This window comes from Chiloscyllium punctatum, chromosome 8 (assembly GCF_047496795.1).
Source record: "Chiloscyllium punctatum isolate Juve2018m chromosome 8, sChiPun1.3, whole genome shotgun sequence".
NCBI classification, from domain to species: domain Eukaryota; kingdom Metazoa; phylum Chordata; class Chondrichthyes; order Orectolobiformes; family Hemiscylliidae; genus Chiloscyllium; species Chiloscyllium punctatum.
This window is the reverse complement of record NC_092746.1, coordinates 93,897,649-93,919,090: the sequence shown is the minus strand read 5'-3', so window position 1 is coordinate 93,919,090 and position 21,442 is coordinate 93,897,649. Positions and strand designations below refer to the sequence as shown.

The window sequence follows — 21,442 nt, the reverse complement described above, 5'->3', positions numbered from 1 at the left end:
GCTGTGTGATCAAACAGTGAAAGGGAGGGCAGGGATTAAATCAAAATAGAGTTGGAGGGGGAAATAATACACTCCACTCCCTGCGGTGCCCACCTCTCCCTGAACAACTCCAGCATGTCGGTGAACATCGCGTGCTCCTTTTCCAGAGATACCCAGGCTCTAACGTAACTGCGGAAGAGGGGCAGGCAGTCGGCCCTAACGACCCCCTCCACGGCCTGCTGTCTGGATCTATTTATGGAGGACTGCAGAGCTTAGATATGATGTGTTCGTTGTGGGATGGCTTAGCTCTGTTTATCACTTGTTGCTTATGCTGTTTGGCATGCTAATAGTCCTGTGTGGTGGTTTCTCTAGGTTTGCATCTCATTTTCAGTTATCCCTCCTTTACTCTTCATTCAACCAGAGTTGATCCCCTGGTTTAATGGTAATGGTTGAGAGGGGGATATACTGGGCCATGAGATTACAGATTGTACTGGAATACAGTTCTGCTGTTGTAGATAGTCCACAGCACCTCATGGATACCCAGTATTGGGTTGCTAGATCTGTTTGAAGTCTGTCCCATTTAGCACAGTGATAGTACCACCCAACATGGTGGAGGTTATTTTCAATGTGAAGGCGGGACGTTGTCTCCAGAAAGACCATGCAATCGTCTCTCTTACCAAGACTGTCATGGACAGCTGCATCTGCAGCCTGCAGATTACTTCATCCTTTTCAAAGTATGTTTTTCCCTGTTGTTGGTTCCCTCACCACCTGCCACAGACCCAGTCTGGTAACTATGGCCTTTAGGACCCAATCAGCTCGATCTGTTGTACTGCTGCTGAGCTGCTCTTGCTGATGGGCATTAAAGTCCTCCGCCCGAAAAAAACCTTTCAATATTCTCACATTCTGTGCAAGGAAGAATATCTTGCTAGGTTGGATATCTGAAAACCCCCCCGGGCCTGTTGGGTTGGCAGAAGATTGTTATGGAGCATATTCCCCTGGATTTTCTCACAAATATGGTACACCACAAAACTGAAAATTTTTATAAGACATGGCAGCCCTTTTTGGAATACCTGGACACAGATTTATCTGCCACACTAACAAGGCTTTTATATAGCCATAACGATTGTGTTTTACGAGTCCAGTATCCAGAGAGGAGGAACTGTGAATGTGAGTGTTTTGTTTGACTGGGCTAAGTTATTGCTATTTATTAGTTTGTTGTTTATTATTAATTTAATTAAATAGCCAGTTTGGGTTTTTTTTATTCTATATTTTTCTACATATGTTTATACATTTGTACATGAAGATGGGTTGTGTTTTTTTTCTGTTTTGAACTGTACTTTTCTACTTGTAATATTAAAAAATCTGTTTTTCCAATAAAAATACATTTTTTTAAAAATCCTCCACCCAGAGTACATTCTGCACCCTACCACAGCTCCATGCCTTCTTCAGGTGTTCAAAATGGGGATGTTGCCATGGAAACAAATACAATTAATGTTTTCAAAAGGATATTGGATCAGCACCTAAGTGAAGCAATGTTAACAGATCTATGGAGATAGGGGAGGGAACATGTCCAGTAATAACATGAGTTGGGATCAAGACAAATTAGATCCCAAACTGAAATCTTTTTATTTAATGAGATGGTCTTTCACTAAAACACAAGCGCAGAATACTGTGAATCCAGGTTTTAAAATTAACAGACGTTTATTGCATGAAAGAATGTAGAATCAAATTAACCAAGCTATTTACTTAAAGCATATTTTGAAAGACTTTGAAACACATTAAAAATTTAATCCATCCATCCATCCCAAACCATCCCACTACAGTACTCAAAGACCAGAAAAAAATGCCTTTCAGCAACATATAAGTTTAATATAGCTTTTTTTAAAAACAATTCCAGTCCTGAGAGTTTGACAGCCTTTTTTTGATTAGACAGATACTGAGTTCAGAGTTTCTCACATTCAAATAACCCTATCAGGGTTCTAATCAAACACTACTAGTCTGGAATTTTCAAACTAAAACCCTTCTAATAATTCTAAACTAGCCATTTGCTTCAAGTGAAATGGTTTCATATATTTAATGTCAACCAGGGCCTCTGAGATCCAAAAAACAAAACCTTTCCCACTCTATGGAGCTTTCCTCAAAGCAAAAAAAATTAATTCCCTGATCTCTCTAAGTGAAATTGAGCCACACCAATGCTCTTTGAGAACAGAAGTAGAATTTACTGGAGAAATACACCAAGTCTAATAGCATTTGTGAAGAGAGAACAGTTAACATTTCGAGTCCAGTGACCCTTCAGATCATCTTCATTACTAGACAAGCCCCCTTATCCAGACAAGCACAATGTTCCCAATGCATGTGGCTAATTGATCCCAGTGATACCCTCAAGTTGGGGTGTCCGCCTTCTGATCCTGGACTCCATTCCTCACAAGTATGATTTAAATAGTGATATATTAGGAACTGTGGATGTACAAAGGGATCTGGGTGTCACCAGCTAATAAAGTATACAAGTTACTCAAGCAATATACAAGCATCTACTATGTCCCTTGCTCTCAATGTGGTCTCTACAGCAGGGGGGCAGGACACCAACTCACAGAATGTTTTAGGGAACATCTCCAGGACACACGCACCAAACAACCTCAGCACCCTGTGGCCAAACACTTCAACTCCCCCTCCCACTCTGGCAAGGACATGCAAGTCCTGGGCCTCCTCCACTGCCAAATCCAAGCCACCCAACACCTGGAGAAAGAACACATCTTCCGCCATGGGATCCTCCAACATCATGGCATCAACTTCAATTCCACCAGGTTCCTCATCTCCCCTTTCCCCCCCCCCACCTCATCCTAGATTCAACGCTCCAACTCACCACCACCCACTTGAACTGTCCTACCTTTCCATCTTTCTTCCCATCTATCTGCTTCCCCCTTCCCTCCGACCTATTCCCGTTAACCCCCCCACTTTCCTTCTACCTTCAAAGCCTTCCCAGCTACCTTGCCCCCCAGCCCCATCCCACCCTTCTATTTATCACTCAGCTGCTCCACCCCACATTCCTGATGAAGAGCTTACATCTGAAACATCGTATCTCCTGCTCCACTGATGCTGCTGTGCTTTTCCAGTGCCACACTTTTTGACACAAACAATTAGGAGAAAGTGAGGACTGCAGATGCTGGAGACCAGAGTTCAGAGTGGTGCTGGAAAAGCACAGCAGGTCAGGCAGGAGACAGCATCACACACAACACAAGCAATTAGTAAGGCAAATGTTATATTAGCCTTCATTTAATAGGATTTGAATTCAGAAGTAGGGATATGTCTTATTGTGTTTGTATAGGACTTTGAGACCACACCTGGAGGATCGGTCTTGCCACCTACAAACTATAGAGAGTGTGCCACAGAGGTTCATTCAGCTGATACTGGAGATGGCAGGACTGCCCTGTGAGGAGATTGATCCAACTGGGACAAAAACAGAATTCTGGAGAAATGTCTGGCAGCATCTGTGGAGAGAGAAACAGATTTAGAGGTTTGAGCATAATATAACTGTTCCACAGAATGGAACACAGGTTATGAAGAACTGCACTTTGTTTTGTTAGGAGAATTTGTGCTAACAGTGCAGAAAGAACCTGTAAAGTCTGGAATATCAATTTCCAAGTTGTGGCTAATACAAACTGAATACAAACTCTGTTCAACGTTCACGATTACAGCAGTTCCCAATCCTCAAACTGAAACATTTCTGAAATGATAAGAAAATACTTATACGATTTCTGAAGCAATGTTTTAACTAAATGATGAACAGATCAGTAACTGAACCTAGTTAGATTTTAGGTGTGATACACATGATTTAAACAACAGTTCCAGAGACTCAGGCAGGGCAGTCGGAAAACATTTGGAAGTAAAAACATTGCCCTCTACGGGAGAAGGGACTGGACCAGAATATTGTAATGCAGCTTCATGTCCACTAAGGAGCAGCACAGACCATGAAATGTTACCATCAAGCCAATTCATGAACTGCCAAATCATAGCACAATATTTTGATAAATAAATACTTGAGTTCCCAACCACTGTTGAGTTAATCAGAATTAAAACCTACATTGCAAAGATCTGTAAAAGTGAGGCATGTGATAGATTCCTGCAGGTGGGGAGGGGCATTAAGGTTTGTGAGAAATTGATACATGCAATAATTTTTATTAGGGTCATAGAGTCAGAGATGTACAGCATGGAAACAGACCCTTCGGTCCAACCTGTCCATGCCGACCAGATATCCCAATCCAATCTAGTCCCACCTGCCAGCACCCGGCCCATATCCCTCCAAACCCTTCCTATTCATATACCCATCCAAATGCCTCTTAAATGTTGCAATTGTACCAGCCTCCACCACTTCCTCTGGCAGCTCATTCCATACACGTACCACCCTCTGTGTGAAAAAGTTGCCCTTTAGGTCTCTTTTATATTTTTCCCTCTCACCCTAAACCTATGCCCTCTAGTTCTGGACTCCCCCACACCAAGGAAAAGACTTTGCCTATTTATCCTATCCATGCCCTTCATAATTTTGTAAACCTCTATAAAGTCACCCCTCAGCTTCTGACGCTCCAGGGAAAATAGCCCCAGCCTGTTCAGCCTCTCCCTGTAGCTCAAATCCACCAACTCTGGGAACATCCTTGTAAATCTTTTCTGAACCTTTTCAAGTTTTACAACATCTTTCCAATAGCAAGGAGACCAGAATTTCACGCAATATTCCAACAGCGGCCTAACCAATGTCCTGTACAGACGCAACATGACCTCCCAACTCCTGTACTCAATACTCTGACCAATAAAAGAAAGTGTACCAAATGCCTTCTTCACTATCCTATCTACCTGTGACTCCACTTTCAAGGAGCTATGAACCTTCACTCCAAGGTCTCTTTGTTCAGCAACACTCCCCGGGACCTTACCATTACGTGTATAAGTCCTGCTAAGATTTGCTTTCCCAATTGCATAAGCAATGAATGCTGAATATTATTCACTTGTCAAATGTTCATCTTGGAGGACAAGACAGTGTATAAGAGGAAATAATTAACGTTGTGATTTTTGTGGGTTCAGAGGCAATAAACTATTGTATTTTCAATATGCAGTTATTGTTTCATTTCTCTAGTAAGAAAGCAGCCCTGTGGTAAGACTATGACAACTTTACCCATTATCTTTGTTGTTATATGAATGAACAATCATAGCAGCCAGCTTGTACACAGTAAGTTGGCTAAGTGATCAGTTATGCCAAATTTGAGTTGCATTAGTTGATAGATAATTGGTGACTGGGACATTGTTCAAAGCAAACAGAGGAATCTCTCCAGAGTCTGGGTCTCTTAAATAGCCAGCTGGTTAATATCACAGTCTTATTGCACTATAGTCTCATAACATGCCCTGGAATCAGGAGCAAACTGAAAGAAACAGCTTCTCAGTCATGAACCTTGCCACTGAACCAAAGTCACAGAAATGGAGAGATGTTTATACCTAGAGGGTTGTTAGAGCCTCAGAGAGACAGGTTCACTGGGTTTAGAAAAATGCCCACATACTCTGCGATTTGGTGCTAATCCTATACTCCCATTTTGTCTGTGAACAACACTGCTACAGTGACAAGGGCAGTCCAGGGGCAAACCGCTCCCAGAAACTCCGGATGCTGCTGCTTCTAAGTTGCTTTTTAGATGTTTAAAGGTCAGACCATTCCTGGCAATCTTTAGTTTCTGCTTTTTAAATTGCCAACTCAGGAATGGCCTAAGTATATTGCAACTTTTTCAGTCACTTTCAAACATTGTGCTTCATTCAGCAGATCTCTTCAAACTCAAACCATCATCACTGATCTCTGCCAACATTCCCTCCCTCTTACCCCAATCCCACCCCACTGTAGAACCCTCTTCCCTGGGTTTGCAAGATGGCTTGTTCAGAAGCAGTCCAGAAGCTCAGCCTGATTAACATCAGACATCCTGCTCCCGAATCACCTTTTCACGAGCAGGATTCCCCTTCTACATTTCCATATCATGAAACTAGTATAACCCCAGTCTAATGGCACAATCCCAGATTGGTATAATCTGGATCACCCCGAAACGATGCATTTGGCACATACCAAGAACAAAAATCTAGGAACAATACAGCGCAGGAAAAGGCCCTTCGGTCCTCCAAGCCAGTGCCCACCAAATTAGGACCATCATGTAGTTGAAGACAAATTTTAAAATTTAAAAGAAAGGAAGGCAGGAAAGTCAATAGTGGGCATGAAAATCATTGGCAAATAAAATCAAGGACAACCCAAAGGTGTCTCGTAAGTACATAAAGATCAAGAGGAGCACTAAAGAAAGAGTCAGATAGATTAGAGACCATAAGGTAATATGTGAGAGAAAGGGGAAGATTTGGATGTGGTTCATTGTCAATATGATGGGTAGAATCTAATGAAGATTCGGGAGAAGAAAACATGGAGTAGGTGGTGGATGGTAGGGGGAGGAGAGGGGGTGGGCTGGTGGTGGAGTTAATTGCACTGGAGTGGAACCATCCAAACTACTGGGTTCAGAATGAGAAACTAAACTGGGGGCTGGCTCATAATAAACATCTCCAAATGTTGCAGAAGCCCAGGAGTACAGATCCAGTGAGAGAAAGCCAGTGTTGTGGGTGAGTGGGGAGTACAGATCCAGTGAGAGAAAGTCAGTGTTGGGATGAGTGGAGACTACAGAGCTAGTGGGAGGAGGCCAGTGTTGGTGGCAAGTGGGAATTACAGAGCCAGTGGGAGGACACCAGTGTTGGGGTGAGTGTCACAGAGTCACAGAGTTACAGAGATGTACAGCATGGAAACAGACTCTTCGGTCCAACCCGTCCATGCCGACCAGATAACCCAACCCAATCTTGACCCACCTGCCATCACCCGGCCCATATCCCTCTAAACCCTTCTTATTCATATGCCCATCCAAATGCCCCTTAAATGTTGCAATTGTACCAGCCTCCACCACTCCCTCTGGCAGCTCATTCCATACATGTACCACCCTCTGCGTGAAAAAGTTGCCCCTTAGGTCCCTTTTATATCTTTCCCCTCTCACCCTAAACCTATGCCCTCTAGTTCTGGACTCTCCCACCCCAGGGAAAAGACTTTGTCTATTTATCCTATCCATGCCCCTCATACTTTTGTAAACCTCGATAAGGTCACCCCTCAGCCTCCGACGCTCCAGGGAAAACAGCCCCATCCTATTCATCCTCTCCCCATAGCTCAAATCCTCCAACCCTGGCAACATCCTTGTAAATCTTTTCTGAACCCTTTCAGGTTTCACAACATCTTTCTGATAGGAAGGAGACCAGAATTGCACGCAATATTCCAACAGTGGCCTAACCAATATCCTGTACAGCCACAGCATGACCTCCCAACTCCTGTACTCAATACTCTGACCAATAAAGGAAAGCATACCAAACACCTTCTTCACTATCCTATCCACCTGCGACTCAAGGAGCTATGAACCTGCACTCCAAGGTCTCTATGTTCAGCAACACTTCCTTGGACCTTACCATTAAGTGGAAAAGCCCTGCTAAGATTTGCTTTCCCAAAATGCAGCAACTTGCATTTATCTAAAATAAACTCCATCTGCCACTTCTCAGCCCATTGGCCCATCTGATCAAGATCCTGTTGTAATCTGAGGAAACGTTGTTCACTGTCCACTACACCTCCAATTTTCATGTCATCTGAAAACTTACTAACTGTACCTCTTATGCTCACATCCAAATCATTTATGCAAATGACAAAATGTAGAGGACCCAGCACCGATCCTTGTGGCACTCCACTGGTCACAGACATCCAATCTGAGAAACAACCCTCCACCATCACCCTCTGTCTTTTACCTTTGAGCCAGTTCTGTATCCAAATGGCTAGTACTCCCTATATTCCTCGAAATCTAAACTCGCTAACCAGTCTCCCATGAGGAACCTTGTTGAACGCCTTACTGAAGTCCATATAGATCACATTTACCACTCAGCCCTCATCAATCCTCTTTGTTACTTCTCACAAACTTGATTGATTTTTTTTTTAAACACATGATTTCCCACACAAAAAGCCATGTTGACTATCCTTAATTTGTCCTTGCCTTTCCAAATACATGTACATCCTGTCCCTCAGGATTCCCTCCAACAATTTGCCCACCACTGAGCTATAGTTCACTGGCTTGTCCTTACCACCCTTTTTAAACAGCGTACTTCTTTCATAAGTCTATATGCACATTAAAAATGCAGCTAGCGCATTCAAGAGATAAGATCTCAATCTTACCCCGATCCAAACATGTTGTGCTGAAATGTAGACTATAGTCTACTCAGGCACATGAAAACCTGCCAAAATGTCACTTGAACATATCTTTCATAGAACATAGAAACTTACAGCACAGAACAGGCCCTTTGGCCCACGATGTTGTGCTGAGGTTTAATCCTAATATAGAATATAGTAACTTCACCTATGCACCCCTCAACTCACTGCTGTCCATGTGCATGTCCAGCAGTTGCTTAAATGTCCCCAATGTCTCTGCTTCCACCACCACAGCTGGCAATGCATTCACAACTCTCTGCGTAAAGAACCTACCTCTGACGTCTCCTTTATACCTTCCTCCTGATATCTTCAAACGATGATTCCTCATACCAGTCGATCTTGCCCTGGGGAAAAGTCACTGGCTATTGACTCTATCTATTCCACTCAATGTTTTGTACATCTTGATCAGATCTCCTCTCTTCCTCCTTCTCTCCAAAGAGAAAAGTTAGAGTTTATTCAACCTTTCTTCATAAGGCAAGCCCTCCAAGTCCAAGCAGCATCCTGGTAAACCTTCTTTGCACCCTCTCCAAAGCCTCTGTATCTTTCCTATAGTAGGGTGACCAGAACTGGACACAATATTCCAAGTGTGGTCTCACCAGGGACTTGTAGAGCTGCAGCAAAATCTCACGGCTCTTAAACTAGATACCCCTGTTAATGAAAGCCAAAACACCATATGCTTTCTTAACAATCCTATCCATTTGGGTGGCAACTTTGAGGGATCTATGTACTTGCACACCCAGATCCCTCTGTTCCTCCACACTGCCAAGAATCCTGTCTTTAGTCCTATGTTCAGCATTCGAATTCTACCTTCCAAAATTCATCACTTCGCATTTATCCAGGTCGATCTCCATCTGCCATTTCTCAGCCCAGCTCTGCATCCTGTCTCTGTCATGCTGCAGCCTGCAGTAACCCTCTATACTATTGAGGACATCTCCAACCTTTGTGTCATCTGCAAATTTACTAACCCACCCCTCAACCTCCTCATCCAAGTCATTTATAAAAACTACAAAGAGCAGAGGCCCAAGAATAGACCCCTGTGGGACCCCACTCAACACAGACCTCCAGGCAGAATATTTTCCATCCAAAATCACTGTCTTCTGTCAGCCAACCAATTCTGAATCCAGATAGTCAAATCTCCCTGTATCCCATACTTCCTGACTTTATGAATGAGCCGACCATGGGGAACCTTATCAAATGCCTTGCTGAAGTCCATATACACCACAACCACTGCTCTACTGTCATCGACCTGTCATCGACACCTCCTCAAAGAACTCAATAAGATTTGTGAGGCATGACCTGCCCCTCACAAAGCCATGCTGATTGCCTTTAATCACACTATGCTTTGCCAAATACTCATAAATCCTATCCCTCAGAATTCTTTCCAAAATTTTGCTGACCACAGACATAAGACTGACTGGTCTATAATTGCCAGGGATTTCCCTATTACCCTTCTTGAAAAGAGGAACATTTGCCTCCTTCCAATCCTCTGGAACAACTCCTGTGGAGAGTGAGGAGGCAAATATCCTCGCCAGCGGCTTAGCAACCTCCTTTCTAGTTTCCTGGAGCAGCCTAGGATAAATCTGGTCTGGCCCTGGGGACTTATCCATATTAATGTTTTCCAAAGTTTCTAGCACATCAATCTTGATCTGGTCAAGACTGTATCCCAGCTCCTCTAAGTTTTCATTTATAACAAATTCCTTTTCCTTGGTGAAAACCGAAACAAAAAACTCATTTAGGGCATCCCCCATCTGCTCAGACTCCACACACAAGTTCCCTCCACTATCCCTGATCGGCCCTACCTTCTCCCTGATCATTCTCTTATTCCTCACGTATGAATAAAATGTTTTTCACTGTGATTTACTTTTTCAGTAAATACTGTTTTAAGAAACAAAAACTAAAATTATATTGCCTAACAGGTTGGCCATATCCATGTGTTCCCTGACAGAAATACACATGTAGATAGATATTCACTTACCCAGAGAGCTGACCTGAGGTTGCCAATCTTTCAACACCTCCTGTAGCCTCTCGGTAAGCTTTATATAATAGATATCTGAAAATATATCATCCAACCCTGGCATTTTCAAATAGGTACTTTTGTATGCAGAGACATATGTAGTACATATTATGGAAGCTTTTGCTATCCTTTTTGATATTTTGTACTAGTTTTCTTTCATAATTTACCTTAGCTCTTTTTATTAATTTTATCATATCCCTTTGTTTGTGTTTGAAAGTTTCCAATCTTCCGGCCTTAGTTTTTGACTTTATATTTTCCTTGACCTCCTTGTTTAGCCATGGATGATTTTTACCCCTTTACCATCTTTCTTCCTCACTGGGAGATTAGATTACTTACAGTGTGGAAACAGGCCCTTCGGCCCAACAATTCCACACCGACCTGCAACCCACCCAGACCCATTCCCCTACATTTACCCTTTCACCTAAGGCTACAGGCAATTTAGCATGGCCAATTCACCTGCACATTTTTGGACTGTGGGAGGAAACCGGAGCACCCGGAGGAAACCCACACAGACACGGGGAGAAAGTACAAACTCCACACAGAATCGCCTGAGGCGGGAATTGAACCCAGGTCTCTGGTGATGTGAGGCAGCTGTGCTAACCACTGTGCCACCGTGCCACCCACTTTAATTGTAAGGAATTGAATAGCTCCTTAAAAATCTGCCACTGTTCAGCTACTGTCATAGCTTTTAGCCTCCCTGCCCAATTTCCTCAGGCCAAATCTAGCCTCATGCTACATAATTTACTTTGTTTAATTCCAGAACATTACCGTGGGACTCCACTTTCTCATCCCCAAATTAAATTTTGAATTCTATCATACTATGATTATTCCACCCCCGAGGATTCTTAACTATGATGTCATCAATTAATTTCTCCTTTATACACAATACCAAATCCAGAGTAGCCTGCTCCCTGGGTGGTTCCACAACAAACTGCTCTAAGAAACAATCTCTAATACATTCAATGAAATCTGCCTCCAGGCTACCCTTGCCAATTTGATTCTTCTTTTGTTCTTCCTACCAAAGTACATGACGCCACTACTGCTTAAATTTCATTTATCTATTCATTTTATCTATAATGAGGACAAAGATTGGTAATGAAAAACTTGGAAACGTAGTAAATAAACTCAGAAATTATGCCCAGCACACCCTAGTCCAGGCAAATAGCAGGTCTGAAAGAATATTCATTATATCACCAGCTTCCAGGGAACGTTACCCTGTATCTCCTTCATATTTGAAAAACAACCACTCACCACTAATTTCTGTTTTCTATCCTTTAACCTACCTTGTAACCCTGTCGCCAATAAGCCTTTAATCCCATCTACAAGTTCCCTTCCAAATCGCTTACCATTCAGACTTGGAACCAGCATCGCTGGGTCAAAATCCTAAACCTCCCGCCCTAATGGTTTGCAAGCAGACTACATCAAATGAACTGCAGAAGTTCAAAAAAAGCAGCTTACCACCCTCTTAAAGGCAGTTTGGGATGGGCCCTGCCAGCAATGTCCACATCTTTTGATTGAATAAAAAAAAAAGTCTATCATGTGTGGAAGGATACCAGTGTTGGGGCGAGTGGGGAGTACAGATCCACTGGGAGGAGGCCAGTGTTGGGGTGAGTGGGGAGTACAGAGCCAGTGGGAGGACATCAGTGTTGGGGAGAGTGGAGAGTACAGATCCACTGGGAGGAGGCCAGTGTTTGGGGCGAGTGTGGAGTACAGAGCCAGTGGGATGAGGCCAGTGTTGGGGGTGGGGGGGGAAGTGGCGTTTTACATGTGGCCAATGAGAGAAGTGGGAAACTTTACTATGGATCAGCTCCAGGAAATGTATGGGCCTTTCACTTGGTGGAAACCTACATGTATCACATACCCTTACATCCTGGTCACATCAGGAGCAGGAGAAGGTGTGACAATTGAAGTCTCTTGTTGGTTATCAACTAAATCCATAAAATCAGCAAGAGGCAGCATTAGAAGGGAAGGGTGATCTGGAGACAGCCATCCAGGGAAGACAAAGAAGATGGTCCCTGGCACAGCAGTGCACCTTCAGGGGTATAGACAAACCCCTTCTAGATGTATGAGGGCTGATGTTAGAGACTATCCCTGGATGTGATCCTTGATATTCGCCAGATGCTGCAGCACATGGATCTGCTGGGACCCTCTGACTTCACCATTTCAATCTTAGCTTTTTCAGTGTTCCAGTGTGACTGCCATACACAGATACATTCAAAAGATGACAAGTACCTCCTAACATTGTCCCAATAAGCTCACCTGATTAACCACAAGAGGATGACAGTCAGGCAGCCAGTATTTAGGCTTTGCAGCCATTACTCATTGCCCTAGAGTGTGGCCTCATTGACTATTGGAGCTCTCTGGGAACAGCCAGCATACGTGAGTCAGCAAAGATTTCAAACTGTAAATACCCAACTGGCATTTGAACACTGCTGAAGAATCATGCAGGTTTGTTCTCGTTTCCCAGTGAACTCTCAACACTCGTCTATCTTTTTTGTTTTTTACTTGTGGGACACGAAAGTCACTAGCTGGCCAGCATTTATTGTTCATCTTGAGTCGTCCTTTGGAACAGATTCTTGATGAAGGGCTTTTGCCTGAAATATCGATTTTCCTGCTCCTTGGATGCTGCCTGACCTGCTGTGCTCTTCCAGCACCACACTCTTGACTCTAATCTCCAGCATCTGCAGTCCTCACTTTCACCTTTGGAAGGTGGTGGTGAGCTGCCTTCTTAAACCACTTACATGAAGGTTGGGGCCTTGATAGAGAGCTGCCCTGTTTGCCCAAATGGCTCTCTAATAGCCTGTTGGAGCTCCTGAACTGATATCCATCAGAAATCCAACCCTTGCTGCATGTTGCACATTGTTATGATGCCAGCTGATAATCTGATTGGATGTAAGATACTAGGGTAAGTTTAATTTTTTCAATTGGTTACCATGCTGGTTAGCAAGTGAACATATTCCAGAGAGACTGCCAATGTTCTTTAACAAAAGGACAAAAGTTTATTACAAACTTTTCATGGTGTTAAAGCAATAAAATTACAAAAGTTTATTACACCGTGGGCGGCACGGTGGCACAGTGGTTAGCACTGCTGCCTCACAGCGCCAGAGACCCGGGTTCAATTCCCGCCTCAGGCGACTGACTGTGTGGAGTTTGCACGTTCTCCCCGTGTCTGCGTGGGTTTCCTCCGGGTGCTCCGGTTTCCTCCCACACTCCAAAGATGTGCAGGTTAGGTGAATTGGCCATGTTAAATTGCCCGTAGTGTTAGGTAAGGGGTAGATGTAGATGTAGATGTAGGGGTATGGGTGGGTTACGCTTCGGCGGGGCGGTGTGGACTTGTTGGGCCGAAGGGCCTGTTTCTACACTGTAAGTAATCTAAAAAAAAGGGAGAAACAAATAAAGCTCTATGTACATACTAGAAAGTTTAGCACATGAAGAGCAAAACAAAGTTTCTATTCTCTCCCAGCAAATATCCTTTACAGATACTCAATGTCACTGTAATTACTTAAGAGTGCTTAATTTCTTACTTAACTGACACTTTCCTGTATCGATGGCCTAGAGACTCCTTTCCAGTTCTGATCATAAAGTCACAGAGTCATAGAGATATCCAGCAAGGAAACAGATCCCTCAGTCCAACTCATCCATGCCAACCCGATAGCCTAAACTAATCTGGCCCCATTTGCCAGCACTTGGCCCATATCTCTCCAAACCCTTCCTATTCATATACCCATCCAGATGCCTTTTAAATGTTGTAATTGTACTAGCCTCCAACACTTCCTCTGGCAGCTCATTCCATACATGCACCACCCTCTGCTTGAAAAAGTTGCCCCTTAGGTCCCTTTTAAATTTTTTACCTCTCACTCTAACCTTATGCCCTCTAGTTCTGGACTCCCACATCCCTGGGAAAAGACCTTGTCTATTTACCCTTCCAATGCCCCTCATGATATTATAAACCTCTATAAGGTCACCCTCAGCCTCCGATCACTTCAACTCATTTCAGCTTTAACACCATGAAAACTTTTACCTAAACTCTCTCAATTTGGACGCTTCACAAGATTCACCTGCCCTTCTGAGGGTGATATTATTCTCCTGAACTTACATACCTGATTCTTATCAACAGAAATTGGAATTGAACTCAAACTATTAAAATGTCCCTCGTCAGTTTTCTCTGTATGTCGTACAAGTTTAACTTTGTAAACATCTTAGCAGTTAACAGCACAAGCACTTCATCACTTGTTGAAATTCATTCATGAGCATCACTGGCTAAGACAGCATTTATTACCCATCCCTAATTGCCCAGGGGGTGGTTAAGAGTTAAATACCTTGCTGTGAAATCCCCCTGCACCAATCCCAACCTCCCCATCAAGCCAGCGGATAAAGGGGGCGCAGTGGTAGTCTGGCGCACTGACCTCTACACCGCTGAAGCCAAACGCCAACTCAAGGACACCTCTTCCTACTGCCCCCTCGACCATGACCCCACCCCCCCCCCCCATCACCAAACCATCATCTCCCAGACCATACAGAACCTCATCACCTCAGGAGATCTCCTACCCACAGCTTCCAACCTCATAGTCTGGGAACCCCGCCCTGCCCGGTTCTACCTCCTTCCCAAGATCCACAAGCCTGACCACCCTGGCCGACCCATTGTCTCAGCATGCTCCGGCCCCACTGAACTCATCTCTACCTACCTCGACATTGTCCTATCCCCTCTAGTCCAGGAACTCCCCACATATGTTCAAGACACCACCCACATCCTCCACCTCCTCCAAGACTTCCATTTCCCCGGCCCCCAACGCCTTAGGTGAAAATCCCTCTACACCTCCATTCGCCATGACCAGGGCCTCCAAGCCTTCCGTTTGTGCCTCTCCAGACGTCCCCAACAGTACCCTTCCACTGACACTCATTTGTTTGGCCCAACTCTCATTTGTTTGGCCTTAACAATTTCTCCTTTGAATCCTCCCACTTCCTCCAGACCAAAGGGGTAGCCATGGGCACATGTATGGGACCCAGCTATGCCTGTCTCTTTGTTGGCTACATAGAGCAGTTGATCTTCCGTAATTACACCTGCACCACTCCCCACCTCTTCCTCCGCTACATTGATGACTGCATTGGCGCCACCTCGTGCTCCCACGAGGAGGTTGAGCAATTCATCAACTTCACCAACACAATCCACCCTGACCTTAAATTTACCTGGACCATCTCTGACACCTCCCTCCCCTTCCTGGACCTCTCCATCTCCATTAATGACAACCGACTTGACACTGACATTTTTTACAAACCCACCGACTCCCACAGCTACCTGGATTACACCTCTTCCCACCCTACCTCTTGCAAAAATGCCATCCTGTATTCCCAATTCCTCTGCCTCCGCTGTATCTGCTCCCAGGAGGACCAGTTCCACCACAGAACACACCAGATGGCCTCCTTCTTTAGAGACCGCAATTTCCTTTCCCACATGGTTAAAGATGCCCTCCAACGCATCTTGTCCACATCCCGCACCTCAGCCCTCAGACCCCACCCCTCCAACCATAACAAGGACAGAACGCCCCTGGTGCACACCTTCCACCCTACCAACCTTCGCATAAACCAAATCATCCGCTGACATTTCGGCCACCTCCAAAAAGACCCCACCACCAGGGATATATTTCCCTCCCCACCCCTTTCCACCTTCCGCAAAGACCGCTCCCTCAGTGACTACCTGGTCAGGTCCACGCCCCCCTACAACCCACCCTTCCATCCTGGCACTTTCCCCTGCCACTGCAGGAACTGTAAAATCTGCACCCACACCTCCTCCCTCACCTCTATCCAAGGCCCTAAAGGAGCCTTCCACATCCATCAAAGTTTTACTTGCACATCCACTAATATCATTTATTGTATCCATTGCTCCCGATGCGGTCTCCTCTACATTGGGGAGACTGGGCATCTCCTAGCAGAGCGCTTTAGTGAACATCTCCGGGACACCCGCACCAATCAACCAAACCGCCCCGTGGCCCAACATTTCAACTCCCCCTCCCACTCTGCCGAGGACATGGAGGTCCTGGGCCTCCTTCACCGCCGCTCCCTCACCACCAGACGCCTGGAGGAAGAACGCCTCATCTTCCGCCTCGGAACACTTCAACCCCAGGGCATCAATGTGGATTTCAACAGTTTCCTCATTTCCTCTTCTCCCACCTCACCCTAGTTCCAAACTTCCAGCTCAGCACTGTCCCCATGACTTGTCCGGACTTGTCCTACCTATCTCCTTTTCCACCTATCCACTCCACCCTCTCCTCCCTGACCTATCACCTTCATCCCCTCCCCCACTCACCCATTGTACTCTATGCTACTCTCTCCCCACCCCCACCCTCCTCTAGCTTATCTCTCCATGCTTCAGGCTCACTGCCTTTATTCCTGATGAAGGGCCTTTGCCCGAAACGTCAATTTCGCTGCTCGTTGGATGCTGCCTGAACTGCTGTGCTCTTCCAGCACCACTAATCCAGAATCTGGTTTCTAGCATCTGCAGTCATTGTTTTTACCACCTTGAAGGCCAGACCAGCTAAGGATGGCAGATCCTTCCCTACAGGACTTGCTTTCTTAATCACTTGTCTTTTTGGAAATTAATGTCTTAAGGTCACCGTTTCAAATGATTTTTCTGACCTCTTTAAAAAAATAACCATTTCCCTTCACAAAACTGAAAGCACACAGCTATTTTAGGTCTATTTTAAAATCCAAATATCCCAAATGACAATACAATATTGCATGATATGTTTCACATACTGTGTTTTAGATTTTCACGTAAACCATGGCCATTGGCCCAAAGCAGAAATGATTCCCTCTTCCAGTTCTACTCAAAATTAGAAACATAGAAGCACACAGAGACCATTCAACCCATCGATTCATTTAGAATACAGCTGATCAGCTGTCTCTTAATCTCATTATTCTCCAGGAACTAGGAGGAGAACATGAGGACTGCAGATGCCAAAGAGTCGAAGATGAAAAGAGTGGCACTGGAAAAAGCATAGCAGGTCAGGCAGCATCCGAGGAGCAGGAAAATTGACATTTTGGGTGTAAGGAACGATGAAGAGTTTATGCCCAAAGCGTCGACTCTCCTACTCCTCAGATGCTGCCTGACCTGCTGTGCTTTTCCAACGACACACTTTGACTATTATTCTCCAGAAGTGTATGGATTTCTGTCTTGAACATGTTTAAATGCTTGAACTTCCATAGTTCAATTAAAGAATTCCAAAGAAGCTTCTATATTTCAGTCATAAATGGCCTATCCTTTTTCCTGAGACTACGCCCCTGATTTGAGTATAACAAGCCAGGGGAAACAACTTCTACAAATCCACCTTTGTGCCCCTATAAGAATTTGGGAAGTTTTAATGAGATCATCTCACATTCTTCGAAACTCAAGGGAATACAATTGCCTCAATTTTCTTCATAATATGATGAGTCTCCACTGCACTCCTCTATGGCAAGTATATCCTTCCTTAGATACGGAGGTGGGGAGAGTTTATTGTACAGATGAAATCATCTAGGACTTATAAAAAGTAGATAAAAAGGATCCATAAGCAAAGAGACCAATAATCAATGTATAGATTTAAAGTAATTGAGAGAAGGATTAGAGGGGAGTTGAAGAGTAATGTTTTACCCAGAGGGTGGAACAAACCATAATTTTATTTTTTTTAAAATGTACCTGAGGTGCAGTACCGTACAAAGTGGATTAGATTCAGTAAATTTTTGTAGCTAATATAAACACGATGGACTGAATGGTCTCCTTCTGTGCTGCAAACAGCCTTTTGGCTGAATCTTATGCTTCTTTGGTAAAGTACTAGCTGTGTTGAGTTTTTGGAGATTTTCACCTTGAGGCTTAGCAAGTTTCCTCACTGTACCTTACCAATCTCCCCAACTTAACTACCGCATATACTCATGTAAAAGTCGATCTCATGTAAAAGTCAACCCCTCAGTTTTGGCCAAAAAACCTTGTATTTTCTATATATCTTGTGTAAAAGTTGACTCTACTATATCGCATTATAAACCTCTTTTTACAAAAGGTAACTGCATGTTCCCATTAACCCACTTAAATTAAATCGCATTGATTCATTCACTCATTGCTCTTTGTTTACTTCATTGGTGTCTCTATTCATTCACAATTCTACTTAACCTACTTGGTTTACTACACCACATTTTGATTAATCATTCATTCAGACCGGTACTATGTCTATGTGTATTGGGACTGATTGCACTTTGTTCACTATACATCCAAAAATTAATATTGTTAAAAAGTTAATTTTAATTGTGCCATTATATCTGAATAAAAGAGTGACATATTAGCTACATATATCAAATTTGTCAAAGAATTAAAGATAATGTTACTAAGGTTCATAACATGCTAGATTAAATGGGAGGGAAACAGAAAATTTGCCAGGAAAGTTAGAGATGCTTACCCATTCAGAATTTAATAAATGTTTCATTTTGAGTGTGCCATCATACCAGGCCGAGATGATGTTGAACAGTGTGATTTTGCAGGATTTTAGTGAATCTTTGACATAAATTTTCATACTCGTATGTATAAATAAAATTTACTACCAGTAATTCATTCTTGTATTTCTTGCTTTTATCCAGTAATTACCTTGAATGAAATTCATAGTGTTTTTCTTCTTTACCCAGGATTAGTTGAGCAATCAAATTGACTTCTGCTAATACAGTATTTGGAACTGCAGTATGAATTTCAGCCCCTCAAAACTAGTACCCATGTATTAGGCAACCTTTAAACCTTTAAAAATTTGACTTTTACACAAGTACATATGGAACCTTCCCTGATCCTCAGTCTATCATGCAAATAACTTGCCACTCAGCCTGGAATTGACTGTCATCCCTGGAGCAGAGCTACCTTTAAAGCCTTATTGTGTGCCTAGACAAACACTATCAGCCCAGAACTGTCCTACACAATTCCTGATATTTGGCCAAGACTTGGCAGCCAAGGGAAATTTGATATCCCTGCCTTGTGGGAGAACACCTGGAGATCCTGCAAGATGGAGTCGTGCACAATTAGGATGCCCTCTACCCCTAGGCCCAGCACAGAAGGCCATGATACCAGTTCATGCCAGTCTAGCTATCTGGAAGAATCCCCAGTACAGTAGGAAAATGGGCAATGACCTTCTCCACTCTGCCAACATAAGTGCCACCATGTCCTCATTGCTATCTCATGCTCACACTTTCTGCTTTTATAGCCACCTCCCACCAAGGCTCATGCTTTACCATTCTCACTATTGTCTGTAATATCTTCCCTCTCACTGACACCCACTCAAACTTCCCACGACCACTGTCTGCTCATTCACTCAATTCCATCACTGCACCAAAAGTAACAGCCGTGTCATGCACTTTCGATCCCTTAATCCCTACCACTCCCCCTTTCCAGGAGAAAAAAACAGCCCAACAATGCGGCAGAAAGAGACAAGACAGGTCGTGGGCTGACCAATATCTGGCTCATCACCCCTTATGTAGAGAGAATCCTACTCTCACCATCTCAAGCGGCTGATTAACCATTTCCAAGCTCTCAGTCTGGTATGGGGAGCTGCCCTTGACTTACTGAACCAGCACCCTACAAAATAAAAGCTAAATCCTTTGACATTGACAACCAACACTAACTTCCGGCTTTGAGTCTATGCTAAATGGCTACAGCAATACAGCAGTAGCGTGAGCCTGGTTTTTCTGGCAATGCAGGGTTACTGTGAGAATCGTAGTAGGCTCAGAATGATGGCAAGTGAACAAGCAGAAGGCGCAGCATGGTCTAGTCCATGAGCTGGATGCTTGTCGCTGAGTACACAATGTCTTTACAATGATGCAAGCTGGTCGAGTCTGAGGTGCAGCACTGAAGTGCAGATGTCCCCTGTAAGTGAATCAGCAATGTGCCCCCCAAGGGTTCATAGAGGCTCCAACATGGAGAGTGAATGAACCAGATGGTGAATTGAATCCACCAGATGCACACTTTAATTTCCTTGTTGAATTTTCCCAGTGTCAAGTTCATTGGGAGCAGTTGGTACATTGCGATGTTGAATATTAAATGAGGCAAGTTGTGCTGTTACCAAGGTGTTTAACAAACAATTAGCATCTAGCGCTGCCTCACAGGAATCTCACCGGTCTGCTTTTGAAAGCATAAAAGATGGCACGAGTTGTTCCTGACATTGAGATGGGGCTCACTGCACTTCTCACCTGATTCTGCCACACCCTACAATAGCCCACATCGCTGAAACCATGTTAAGATTCTGCCCACCATTTTATTTCACATCTATACTGCTCCTGAGTTTGGCCCATACTAGTCATTCAGTGAGTTGGCATGAAGAGGAAGGCAAAAAGATAGTGGGTGACAGAGCAGGGGTTACTAAGTTGGTAAAAAAAAAGGTAAAGGGTCAAGAGGATGAATGGGGAAATGGTTTGGCATTGGTGGGATAAATGGGAGTAGAGGCTGGCAAAAAGTGTGCAGAGAAACATAGTTGGAAGAAGGCGGCCTGTAGGCACTATTGAGTAAAGGCTATAATTGGTCATGAGGCTGACTAGGTAGGGCAGCATCTGTTAGCGTCGGAGGTATGAGGGGTGGGTACAGGGATGTAGGTTGGCATGAAGGTATGATGACAATCTGGGGGCGGTATAGGGATGTGGATGGCAGGGAGTACGTGGTGGAAGTGTGATGGGTAGAGGACATCAGGTGGCATGGATTGATATAAATTGGTATTAAGTTGATATGCAAGTAGAAAGGACCAGGAATGTGTTCTGGGGCATGGGTTGGTATGGAGTGTGGGACATGATCAGGGTTGGGTACAGCAGTATTAGTTGACATGAATGATGTGAGGGATCTGAGGGTAGAGGGGAAAGACGGTGACATAGTGAGTATGAACATGTCACAGGGCTGGTAGAGGCACATAGGATGGCATACAGCATATGAGGTAGCATAGGCAATCCTGAATTGGGCATGGATAATGTGTGTGAGGGGTAGGGGGTACAATGGGTATAGGATGTTTTGAGTTTCTTGGGGAAATAAAGGGAAGCCAAGTTGCCACCATCAATGTACTTCTGGCGGAGAGGAAAATGTTGTCCTGCATATCAGTCAAAGACACGGCTCAACTTCAAATATTTCCAAAGGAGTGTTTTCATTCATCCAAAAGGCCATTCTGAGCCTACGT

The 21,442-nt window shown here is 44.0% G+C and overlaps 1 long non-coding RNA gene across 1 annotated transcript in view; it reads right to left on the bottom strand.

Moving 5' to 3' along the window:
- Nucleotides 1-2,996: 2,996 nt before the first annotated feature.
- The window catches only part of LOC140480763 (uncharacterized), an 80,598-nt gene continuing 62,152 nt past the window's right edge, over nucleotides 2,997-21,442 (bottom strand). The window contains exon 3 of the long non-coding RNA XR_011961398.1: nucleotides 2,997-3,467. This is a non-coding gene — a long non-coding RNA (uncharacterized lncRNA). The remainder of the gene's footprint in view (nucleotides 3,468-21,442) is intronic.